Genomic DNA, 13,387 nt, shown 5'->3' with positions numbered 1-13,387 from the left:
AGATTTCATTCCTTTTTATGGTTGAATAATATTCCATTGTGTATATGCATACCACATCTTTATCCATTCATCAATCGATGGACACTTGGGTTGCTTCCATAGTTTGGCTACTGTAAATAATGCTGCAATAAATATAAGGGTGCACATATCCTTTTGAATTTGTGTTTTTGTATTCTTTGGGTAAATACCCAGTAGTAGGAATTACTGGATCATATGGTAACTCTATTTTTAATTTTTTGAGGAACCTCCATAGAGGGTTCCTTTTTCTCCACATCCACACCAACACCTGTTGTTTCTTGGGTTTTTTATTTTAGCCAAAAATAGACACATAGATCAATGGAACAGAATAGAAAGGCCAGAAATAAACCCATGATTAAGTGGTCAATTAATCTTGAACAAAGGAGGCAAGAATATGCAATGAGAAAATGACAGTCTCTTCAACAAATGGTGTTGGGAAATGGGAAAAGTAGACAGCTACATGCAAAAGAATGAAACTGGACCACTTTCTTACACCATACACAAAATAAATTCAAAATGGATTAAGGACCTACATGTGAGACCTGAAACCATAAAAATTTTAGAAGAGAGCCCAGGCGGTAATTTCTCTGACATTGTAGCAACATCCTTTTAGACAGAACTTTTCATGTTAAAGGAAAATAGCTTGTTTTACAAAATAGGAAAAAGGGGCCAAAAGGGAAGTTGATTGTGGACAATGTTAGTATATGAATTCTGAGAAACCTGGAATGAACCCATTATCCAAGCAATCACAGTTTACACTTACATATTCCTTTAGTTTTATTTTATCAGTGCATTTTTAGATTCTGTTAAATATCTTTTTTACTATAGTGTCTGCAAGAGAGAAGATGCCACAAAACTCTTAACAGGTAGTCATTAACAAATCTTGAGTCACTTGTGCTCATGTGATTGGTCTGCTTTTCAGATATATCAGTATCCAACCATATTTGGATCAAATCCTTTGGCTAAATGTGGACTTCTGGAAGTCAGAACAGAGTATCTTTTGCCTGCCTATCTTCCCATTTAATAAAAAAAAATAGGCAGGATGAACATTAACCAACACTAACCAGTGCCCTCATAGTTCCTGAGAGCACAAAGCCATGTAGCAGGAGGGAAATCTATTATGTCACTATGAACAGAATGGTGTCTATTACCCAGGATAGAACTCTGAGATATGTATGCTCCCTTAGTTAGGATGAATACCGTTTAGTGATCGATTCAAATCCTTTACAGACACAAAATTTTTCTCCTATAAAGAGAACACAACCACATACAAATTACAGCTTGTGTTGACTTAGCATTGTACTACCCAAGACTAATGAATATGTGGCCAACAAACAAACAAATAAACAAACAAACAAAAAACCCAAAACAAACTTTTGCTATCAATGAAACATGTACCTTCACTTTCCCTGTGAGTTCTGGTCATTTTTACCTGAGTTGGGTGGTAGGATCTTGCATGACATATATTGCTGGGATGGACATTCATTCCTAGACTATTCAAACCCTGTTTTCTCTTGGTCTGCAAAAAATGAGAGTTGATAATAGAATTCTAGGTAGCCATGGAAATGGTGAGTAATTCAAAGAAGTACACTGTGAAATATACTCGCTCCATGGACACTGCTTGTCAAAGATTAGGTTTACATACTGCAGCAGTGTGTTACAGTGGCCTTGAAATACTGTGGAGAAAAGTCACAGAGAAAGTCAAAGGTGGGCAGGTATATCTAACCTACCTGGGGTGTTTTTCCATATGGATTTTAGTTTTAGGATAAATTGAGGAAGCAACTCTGGCTAGAAGCAATTTCAGATGGAGGAATATTTACTCACAAAGAGAGCTTCAGATGCATGATGATTAGATTAATCTGATTGAAGTCATTTGTTTTACAGAGAAGGAAATTGAGGTGCAGAAAGATTAAGTGGCTTACACAAGATCACATAGTCTCATAGAGACCAGGGAAGAAGTAGAAATCAATGTGTCTCCATGACCAATGTTTCTGTATGCTTTACTATAGTGCTCATTTGAAATCCTTTCTCTGTAGCTTTACTGAGGAATCCCCAAATAGATGTATGTAAAAATACTATTTATTTTATTTGTAGGCCGTGATGTAATACATTTTACTTGATAAACAAGACTAGTGATCATTCTTCCAGGACCACTTTGAAAACCTGAGATGGTCTCTTTGTAACTTAGATCTATTCTATGTTTGAGCCTTATGTTTTAGAAACACATAGAAAAATAAAAATGCTTATTTGCAAGGGATGTGTCCAAAAACATCTGTGATATAGAGAATTTCTTATCTTAACCAGAAAAACTTCCACGTGAGAATCTAGCATAGTCATGCAGCTGTGTCTTTATCATCTAATGTCTTTGCTCACCCAGTACAGCACTCCAGAGAACTTTATCACCAACTTGCTATGTGATCTTGCCTAAGTCAGAAGATATCTTTATGCTTTATTTCTTCCCATATATAAAATTGGACACCACGTAGAGTAACAGAATGGAGAAGTTAATATAGTTTTTGAGAATGACAGAAACTAATCTATGCGTTTGTGACTACAGTCTTCATAATTTAGGATATAAACTACCTAATCCAACCATATTTAAGACTACTTTAAAAAACTAGAGTAGCTCTCCCAGCTCAATCCTTGAATGCTCCATCTATAGGTACATTCCACATATAGTTCCAATTCCTTTCCTTTTTTCTTCTCTTGCTCGCAGATTGTTACATTCTTGTTAAGGCAATGCATTACAAAGGAATGGTCATTCAGGAAGCTTTGTTTCAATAGACCCAATAATAGGCAGCCAAGTGTCCCTCCCTCATCTCTTCCTTTACCTCCTAGAGTTCCTCTTATTTTAGGGAGACTAGCTGAATGCTGCCCTACAGGGTAAAGCAGAAAGAGCACCAGTGCCACCACCTGGATGCAGGGAGAATGAGGCACCACATAGAAAAGAGAAGTCACTGCATGTCCAAGGGTGAGCAAGCTATCTTGCTTGATTCTTTGCCCTTTTCATTTTCTTGTTGCAATATCATTTTCTATTTTTCTTCACTTCTTTGCACCATTCCTACACATATTTGTTAATGCTTTCTCAGTTTCACCACCACACTGATTTAGGAAAAGGTCCAGGGAATGGTAAGGGCCCTATCTTAAATTGGGAGATGAGGGAAATCAGAATAAGATTACTTTTCCTTTGGAGAACTCATCCAACAGGCTTCTTGCCTGGATGCAGGTTTATGTGTTCTCCTGAATATAGAGGAAATGTGTCCTTGTGAAGATCTTCATGCTACCTGAGGTTTAGTTAAGCTCTACCAAATCATTAGCTCTGAAATCAGAAGGATAGCGTCAGACATTTTCTTATTCTGTGGAGAAAGAAAGACAATCTAAAGTTCAGTTCCTGTCTGCCTTGTGACATGTGAGTTATGTAATGATACTGTGTTCTATTCTATGTGATACGGTTCTATGGACTACTCTAACCAGGGATGCAGGGTAATTGACTACAAATGTTCCTTAGAGTAAGAAATAGGCAGAGAGACAAAAACCTTCCCAAGTGGACCTTCTTGACTTCCTTAGAGACTTCCCTCTAGTTTCTAGTTCTACTATAGAACTAGGAGCCATGCACTGTTCTCAGCACCAGTTTGGAAGCAAAAAAGAAGAAACCAACTCAGTTTTCTAAATCAAGATTAGTTTTTATTTTAGTTTAGATAATCATTACTGGTGCAGAATACTCATTTTTAGTAACTCATTTTAGGCGTCCATGGATCCCAAGGGTGCCCTGGAGATAACTCAGAGGGTATAGGTTGTGGTAGAGAGAGGGTGGGGCAGTTTGGAGGGGAGATCTTACCCATGAATTAGAGGAGCTTTACTTCTATCTGCTTTCTACATTGATATCCTGAGATATATATATATTTTGAAGAAAAATTTTCTAAAAATTTTAAAAGACTAGATATAGACCATTATGCCTGTTAGAGTCAATCCTAAGAATGACTGAGATATCCACCAAAAGTTATGTGATTGGTCTAATGCTTCAGCTTTGACACCCAGTGGTGATCCATTTTCAGCACCAGACACCATACATGACTCCTGTATTCCCTAAATATTTTAAGTGGTTTGTTGGGACATGTTTTCTTGTTTTTATTTTTGTTCAGTTTTATTTTTAACTTTTGGATTGTATTAAGGGTTAACTTCTGTTAGGCTTACTGTATTTAGAAAGAATTTATTTGTTTCTTTTCTGGAGAAATTATAGTAAAATCTGAAATTCAGTGCTCTTTTTAATCCTTATAGTTCAAAGCTTAAAAATAAAAATAATGAGTAAATGAGCTCTGAATATTTTCATTTTGATTTAGACTCTCTCTTCTGAATCCTTCGCAACACCTACTACAAGGCTGGGTACATAGTAGATGTTCAACATATATTATTGTTTGAGCTGAATTTTTTAGATTCAAAAATTGAGAAGTGTTAAACTCAGTATTTCAGAAATAGTACTACATAAACGTACAATGTCCACCTTCATATCATAAACCTGTGTAGAGCATTCCCGATTATGGAAATTCCCTCCCGTCCTACCATCTTGCCTCCCTCCCTTCCTTCCTTTTGTCCCTCCCTTCTTCCTCTCTCCCTGCATCCCTCTCCGCCCCCCTTTCCTTCCTTCCTTCTTCCCTTCTTTCCTTCCTTCCTTCCTTCCTTGCCTCTCTCCCTCTCCTTCTCTTTCCCCTGTTACTCCATCATGACCAGAAAACCAATGAACTTTTGGAGAAGAAAATCGGGAAGGAAAGACTTGTTTTACCATATATAAAGTTGTATTATAAAGCCCTAGAACCTTGCCGTGTGTTATTGTCAGTGTATATTGTCAGACAATTATATTGTCTATAATCAGAAAAATAAATAGATCATTTGAAAAGAAGAGCTACAGAAGAGACCCATATAGGGAGATTTAACTTATGCAAAAGTTGGCATTGCAGAGCACTGAGGAAAGCATAGCCTTCACTACTGGTGCTGAAGCAACTGAATGCTTATATGGAAAGAAGGAAATTTGATCCTGTACCACACCATATACAAAAACCAAATCAGGTGATAAGCAAAGCAATAAAGATTTTAGAAATTAATAACAGCAAATATTTTCATTGCACAGAGTAGGAAGAGATTTCTTAAATAGGATGCAAAAACACTAACCATATATGGAAAAACTGCTCATGGAAAATCTCATATATAACTAGTGAGAGTGCAAAATGATACAAACAATTTGGAAAACTAAGCATTATCTACTAAAGATGAAGATGTACATACATTATGATCCTACGAGCAGAATTGCTGGGTCATAATGTATGTGTGTCTTCAACAGAAATAGATACATAGTTACACCAGGATGCATGAAAAAATCCAGCCATTATTCATAATAGCCCTAATTTAAAATTGATAATGTTTTATTCCTTGATCTGGTTGGTAGTTACACATGTCTCTATTTTATAATAACCCATTAAGCTGTACCTTTATGCTTTACATATATTTATGTGTCTGTATTATTTCTCATAAGGTCAAGAAATAAAATGAATCACTAAAAAATGATAATTGTCCCACATCCAGTTCATATTGTTTTTATATAAGCACAAAGATAAAATACTTTGTCAAATGTTTTGCTTAAGTCTAGATACATTACATATATACACATTTTCCTGATCTTTTTAGTAATTTTGTCAAAAATGGAAATGTATTTCCTCAACATGTGTTACTCTTAATGAACCATAAAATAGAACCACATGAGGCAGTATATTGTTAAAAATGGAAGTCAAAATGCTTCTACATCAGTTTTGGTTAGCTAAAACACCTTGGTAAATCAATTGGTTACCTTCCTCTTTTCTAAAAAGAGACTTTGAAATAGATGATCACTCAGGCCTTCTCTGGCTCCAAATGTTTTAAGATTTAGTAATTGCATGAATAAAGAATCTCTAAAATATCTTGAATTCCTGTTCTAAAAGGCTTCTATGATATTGAATTAATAACCAACTGGTATAATACAATGGGACCTCACAAGTCATGCATTTCAAATTATATTCTGGGATAACGAGTTAAAAAAACTAGAAAATTTATGGCTAGAACTCGTAAAATCTTTAAGCAAAGTTTGTTGAGCAGTGTCAGTGTATAGTTCATGCTGGTGTTAAAGGTAGCTTATGAATCCAGAACAGGAGAGAACTAGTCTAAAATTTATTCTACTTTTGCTTGAGAGTCCTCAGTACAGTCCATGCTACTTCCAGAAGGCAAGTACTAGGTACTAAGGTCTATCCACCTACTTCTCAAGTCTTGATTCCTGGAAATACTATGTATATATTCCTGGAAATACTAAATATATATATATATACACACACATATATATAGTGGGGTATATTATATATATATAACATATATATATTATATATATATATATATTTTTTTTTTTTTAGAGAGAGAGAGCTGGGGGAGGGGCAAAGGGAGACAGAGAGAGAGAGAATTTTAAGCAGGCTCCACTCCCAATGTAGAGCCTGACTCGGGGCTTGATTTTACAACCCTGAGATCATGACCTGAGCTGAATTCAAGAGTTCCATGCTTAACCAACTAAGCCACCCAGGCACCCCATCCTGGAAATATTATTTAATGGTCATAATTCATTCATTCAATCTACGAGTGCTTATTTAATTCCTCTTATATGTTGGCACTGTGGAGAATTCAAAGATGGAGGAAATATTATCCTTCCCCTCAAGTTCTCAGAATCTGCCTATTATTTTGAACAAATGTTATCCAACTTCGATGAACATGGAACTTGAAAAAAAGCTGTTGACAGACACTGATTTATTAACTGATGTAAGAGGGAAATAATTATCAACTGGAAGTGGGTAGAATTATTTGACCAATTTGAAAATAAAGGAGGAGCAGTAAATATCAAGCATAGCCTGCATTAGAAAGTGGTTCTAATAGTGTCAGAAAATTCTTATACTGTAATGTTATGTTAAAAAGGGTGAAGAAAACTTGAGTATGCAGCATGTCGACTACAGAACACAAAAGAAAAGCACATTTAAATGTGAATAGTGGTTATCTCAGGTTAAATTTATTTACACCCAATGGATATATTTCCTTTATAATCAGAAAAATATATGCATTTATTAAAAAAAATAGACACATAGAGTAGTCAGTGTAAAACTTTTCAAAAAATAGAGTAAAAAAACCACAAATCTGTACTTCTTTACTTGGAATTAATCCTATTGAGCTAGAGCACTGAAGAATAGAAATACACAGCACTTAAAATTGAGGACCACACTAGAGTTTATTAAAAAAAAAAAAAAACCTGCAGCAGAGAGATTGGAGTATCAGAGAATAGGAGGAAAGGAAACGGGACTCTATGATTGGGAAGGGATTTTGCGGAAAACATCTTGCCAATTTTTCCAGTAATAATATTATTGTTTGCCTGATAATCATACTGTGTCTGCCAATGGCATTGTTCTCTAGTGACAGTGAGAGATAAAAAGGAGACAGTAATGTGACATGTAGTAATGTGGGGAAACATTTTCCCTTGCAACAGGAAGAATAGAGAATCTTACCTCCTTGAGTCTTGGGAATCTTTATTCATGTCTCTGCAGAATAACAGAGTTTGAATTTCATTAATTTTTATTTTTATGGGTGTTTTGGTTAGTCTTACTTATTTTATATATTTATAGAGGTTTAATTAATATACAATGACATACACATTTATTAGGTATTCAGTTTTATGAGTCTTGATGAGTGTAATAAGATATAGATAGAACAAGAAAGTTCCCTTCTGCCCTCTTTCCCATCAATGCCGCTGGCCCTCTCCTGAACCGCTTTCTGATTGCTAACACCACAGATTAGTTTTGCCTGCTTCTGGATTTCTTAAAAATGCAATCAGACAGTGGATACACAGTAACAGAACTTTGAAATTTGCTCAAACAAGAATCCTGGATGTTATCAAGCTGTTCATACAGACAAGTAAGGAACTCACTACAGTAGCAACTAAAATTAGCTTAACGTCCTTTCCCCCCCCCCTTTTCTTCAGTTTTCCTAGATGGGAACCTCTGACCTCAAGGTACTACTTTCAGGATGGTGACCGACCATGAAATCAGAAGACTTGGGCTCCATTACTATTAATTCTACAAATTAGCTTTAGTTTTAAGTTATTTGCTTCATTTCTATTCTCTTTAGCTTCTTCCTCTCTAAAATGAATATAACTCCAATAGCTCCTATGTACATAAATAGTGGGATTAAGATTTCTTTCAAGGCTTCTTTCCCTCTACTATATGTGGGAGTGGTGGTAAGCATGTGTGGTCTAGGCACACTACTTCACTGGCCCACAGTCATTCCCCAGACCACTGTTCTACTGTCTGCTGGTCAACAACGCACCTCATAACCGGCTTCCCCAGGATATTGTCACAACCCTGCACAATTTCATCCCAAGTATAGACCCAGTACCCTTTAATTCCTCCAAAGAATAGCCAAAACAAGTCTGAAATATTTAACAGAACTTTACTGAAGGCTTGGAGATAACAAAAGTTCAACAGATTATCTAAGAATCAGGACAGACTCAGATTCTGTGGGGGGGGGGCTAAAACTGATATAATTTTGGGGTTTTCTGTAAGAAAAATAATACAAAAATATTTTACTTTGCAAGTTTAAAAACATATGACCATGTGTACACATTGCTAGGGTTTCTCTCTGAAGAGGCCCTGCAAAATGAAAAACCCTGATAATTAGCTTCTTTAGTTTCATGGTGAATTCACCTTTGCTTATGACTGCTCCAGAAGTCCCCACACCCACATTGATTACTTGCATAATTCCTGTCAAGCTTCCATGGTGAAGCCAGTTCAACCCTTACCAGTGGGCATATTGGAGAAGCATCACCACAGGCTCTGTTTTCTTTCCCAGGATGCATCATGATAGGAAGATCCATTTCCTTCAAGGAAATGCTAAGCCCTACGTCCAAGATGTGGCCTGGCCCACTTGTCATGGACATGGCAATCACAGTAGTTCACAGTACATGTACTGAAGCCTGAAGCCTGGGGTATTAAAGCCCTAAATGATATTGGGTTTGAGAAATCACTGATTTAGCTAGCATATTTCACATTCATGTCTGATGCATTTCTCAATCTGTTATTTAGGTGATGTGAAAGAGGTTAAGATTGCTTGTTCTTGACCATCAGCCAATTGCTCCTTTACTATGAGCCAGTCAGTGTTTAGGCAAGGATATAGACACATTTTCCAAGAACAAATAATATTTTTCAGCAAAAGGGAACTGAAAACAAAATTTAAAAATTGTCCAAATCTTTGGTGTCATGGTCTTGTTAATAGACTCACTTTACATTACGAAACCAAATTCTTAACTTTTCAATCTAGCAGACTTTCCAAAGAATTGTATGTGTGTGTGTGTGTATATATATATATATGTATTTTTTTTTTTCTGCTCGACAACAACAATCTGTCCCAGAACAAAAGGAAGAATTTCCCTAAAGATAAAATCCATTTTCTCTTGAAATGCACCGGCTGCTTTAAATGTCCTAAAAGACAGTTCTCTAGCCTCAAAAGAAGCCAGTTCTCTAGTTTCAATCATCCCAGGGCACCCTCACACTTTGTATAACAACACTCTACCTACTTCACAAGGTTGTGTAAAGATTATTTTAATCAGTGTCTGTGAAAGTGTTTCACAACCTTTAAAGACTATAAAGATATAAGATATGTTATTATTAGAGAATTGTAGCCCAAAACTTTTTCAGTTAAAATTATCAGACTATTGACAATACTCTATTACTTGTGTTAGTGGCCTTAAGAAGAACAAATTAACATCCACAAATGATCCAAAACCAAAACTTTGACCAACCCCTTCACTTTTTTTACCCACCGAAAACTAGTGGAATAGCCTAACAGCCAGAAGCAAAGGGCAAAATCAACCTAAAATCGATAATCTGAACTGGTGGCTTCAGCCGAACAATTGATTAAATAAGTAAAGCAAGACTTTTTAACGTGTAAATATATTCAAGGTAAATATTATCTCTTGAAAAAGCACAATTAAGTATACCTAGACAACACTTGAAATAGTTTCTGCAAAAAAGTTTGGTATAAATAAGTCAAAACTTTTAAAACCATTATTAGTCTACAATGCTGGCATTAGTCCCAGACCCTACTATAACATTACAAGGAGGCATCACTGTATTTACTGTGTGCCCACAATGTGCAGGGCAGTCCAGCAATTTAAAGACGTGCTTTTACAGGTTTCATAGGTTTTTCTTTAATTTATTACCTAGTTCAAGGTCTTTCAAACCTTAGTCTTTTGTAAACTATCTTCAAGATATTTGTCATATTGCAGTGTAATTAGTAATCTTACATACTAAATATTTTTCTTTAAGTTGACTCTTTAAAAACTTAATTAAGTTGATTTTATTTTAAGCAATAAATCCATGAAATGTTGGGTTTGATGTGCTGGTTTCTAATTTTTTTCTCATACACATTAAATAGTGAACTGTTTATTAGAATTTTTTTTTAAAGTTCAACCATGTGGCATCTAAAATAACCATTGGTACTGTCAATTTGTTTATGGACTACAATGTAGGCAAAACTAAACCAGTTAATTTATGAGAAGGTAGTAGTAGACTTTGAATTACCTGTAAAGGTAATTGTAAATTACCATTTAGTCTAGCCTCCACTCAAACTGACAAAACAAGCAAAGAGAAATAGAAGAATCCACAACCATAGTGGAAAATCTCTAATATACTGCTCTCCATGATTGATAGAAGCAGCAACAAAACTCGGTGGAGTAATAGACATTTGAACAACACATTTTTTAAAACTTGCTTTATGGCTATATAAAAAACATGCATCCACAACTGCAGAATATGCAACCTTTCAAAACACACATGGAACATTAAAAAAAAAAAAACCACACACACACACAACAAAAAAAGCTAATCATGTAATGTGCCTGACGTAATCCTTAATCATTTCAAAGTAGAGATTTCATATAAAGACCCACAGCAATTAAGCAAGAAATCACTAAAAAATATACATGCATGTTTTTTGAAGTACTGTTAAAAATGATGAAACATTCTATAGAAACTAAAGGGATGATTTAAACAGAAGAGAATAAGGTTGTTCCCTAGACATTGCTGATATTTAGCTGGTATCCACCTGCTGGTTTTGCTTGGCATCTCCTGTGATTGTTCAGTGTATTCTTCCTGATTGCTCAATGTTTGGGTCAGACTGTTAATATTCTGAATATTACTCCATCTTTACAAACTAATGTGGGAGAAATCCTTTGGTGATGGCAGAAGGTTGGGTGAAAAAGTCACTTTGCAAAACTCAAAATAAGATCACTTGAAATGACCCTATTTTTTTTTAAGATTTTATTTTTTTTAAGTAATCTCTATACCTAATATGGGGCCCAAACTCACAACCCCAAGATCAAGAGTCACATACTCCACCAACTGGGTCAGCCAGGCACCCTGAAATGATCCCACTCTGTAAGATAAAGTACTGCATACATTCCAAAAAACTATAGAATACATTTATTTAACTGTACAGAGTAGGAATCTTTTTTTTTTTTTAAAGATTTTATTTATTTATTTGAGAGAGAGAGAATGAAAGACAGAGAGCATGAGAGGGAGGAGGGTCAGAGGGAGAAGCAGACTCCCTGCCAAGCAGGGAGCACGATGTGGGACTCGATCCCGGGACTCCAGGATCATGACCTGAGCCGAAGGCAGTCGCTTAACCAACTGAGCCACCCAGGCGCCCCAGAGTAGGAATCTTATTTAATCTTTAAAATATCCCTGTGAGATAGGCATTATAATTATTTCCATTTTGCAGATGAGCAAACCGAAGGTCAAGAGAGGTTGCGTAAACTTGACCAATATTATATAGCAAGGAAATCATGGAGTTGGCAGTTAGACTACACAGCCTCCTAAATATTATTACTAATGCTGTGATTGCTTGGAAGGACAGAGAAGAAAGTGGACAGTGTTTAGCACTAGGAAATTTGACTGGGGTTGTTGGGGGATGGGTACAGGACAAGGATTGAGGAAGTATTGTTCTCTTTACTTTGTGTAATTTTTGATTACTTAAACTTTATTTTTCAAGGAGTATGTTGTAATTTTTTGAAAAGTTTACAACTAAAATGAAGGAGTAATAATTCAGTCTAGTTTTAACAGTCTGTCCTTGTGACAGTCTCCAGTGGAGAGGAGATGACCAGGAAGGAGCTCTGCCCAGTGAGCTAAGGGTTCAGCAATACTAGTGTGGCTTCGTGAAAATAAAGCCCCCATCTGTATTAGAATTGCTTTGTATTTCTTTAACACCTAATCTGAGTTGCCTTAAAGGTTGAATAAATAACTCATTTATCCTCAAAGCACCCTGTGAATTCCCTGGTGTGGTCTGCCAGGGTGTGGGGTTGAGTGGTGATAGCCAAGATTAGCTCTTATCCACATTTAGGGATTCTAACCCCTTCAGGGAAAACATTTAAACTGTATCTCCAATCACTGTCAACTAAAAGTGTCATCATCTTCATAATAGTAATTTCCAGTCTTAAAGGGATACTATTAATTAGTCTACTTTTTTTTGGTAGTTTTTAATTTTATTATGTTATGTTAGTCACCATACAATATATCATTAGTTTTTGATGTAGTGATCCATGATCCATTGTTTTCATATAACACCCAGTGCTCCATGCAGTACGTGCCCTCCTTAATACCCATCACCGGGCTAACCAATCCCCCCTCCCCCCTCCCCTCTAAAACCCTGTTTGTTTCTCAGAGTCCATAGTCTCTCATGGTTCATCTCTCCCTCCGATTCCCCCCTCCATTTTTCCCTTCCTTCTCCTAATGTCCTCCATGTTATTCCTTATGTTCCACGAATAAGTGAAACTATATGATAATTGACTTTCTCTGCTTGACTTATTTCACTTAGCATAATCTCCTCCAGTCCCATCCATGTTGATGTAAAAGTTGGGTATTCATCGTTTCTGATGGCTGAGTAATATTCCATTGTATATATGGACCACATCTTCTTTATCCATTCATCTGTTGAAGGGCATCTTGGCTCTTTCCACAGTTTGGCTATTGCGGACATTGCTGCTATGAACATTGGGGTGCATATGGCCCTTCTTTTCACTACATCTGTGTCTTTGGGGTAAATCACCAGTAGTGCAATTGCTGGGTCATAGGGTAGCTCTATTTTTAAATTTTTGAGGCACCTCCACACTGTTTTCCAAAGTGGCTGTACCAACTTGCATTCCCACCAACAGTGTAAGAGGGTTCCCCTTTCTCCACAACCTCTCCAACATTTGTTGTTTCTTTCCCTGTCCATTTTTGCCATTCTAACTGGTGTAAGGTGGTATCTCAATGTGGTTTTGATT

This window comes from Neomonachus schauinslandi, chromosome 7, assembly GCF_002201575.2.
Source record: "Neomonachus schauinslandi chromosome 7, ASM220157v2, whole genome shotgun sequence".
Taxonomy (NCBI): Eukaryota; Metazoa; Chordata; class Mammalia; order Carnivora; family Phocidae; genus Neomonachus; species Neomonachus schauinslandi.
This window is presented reverse-complemented; position numbering follows the sequence as displayed.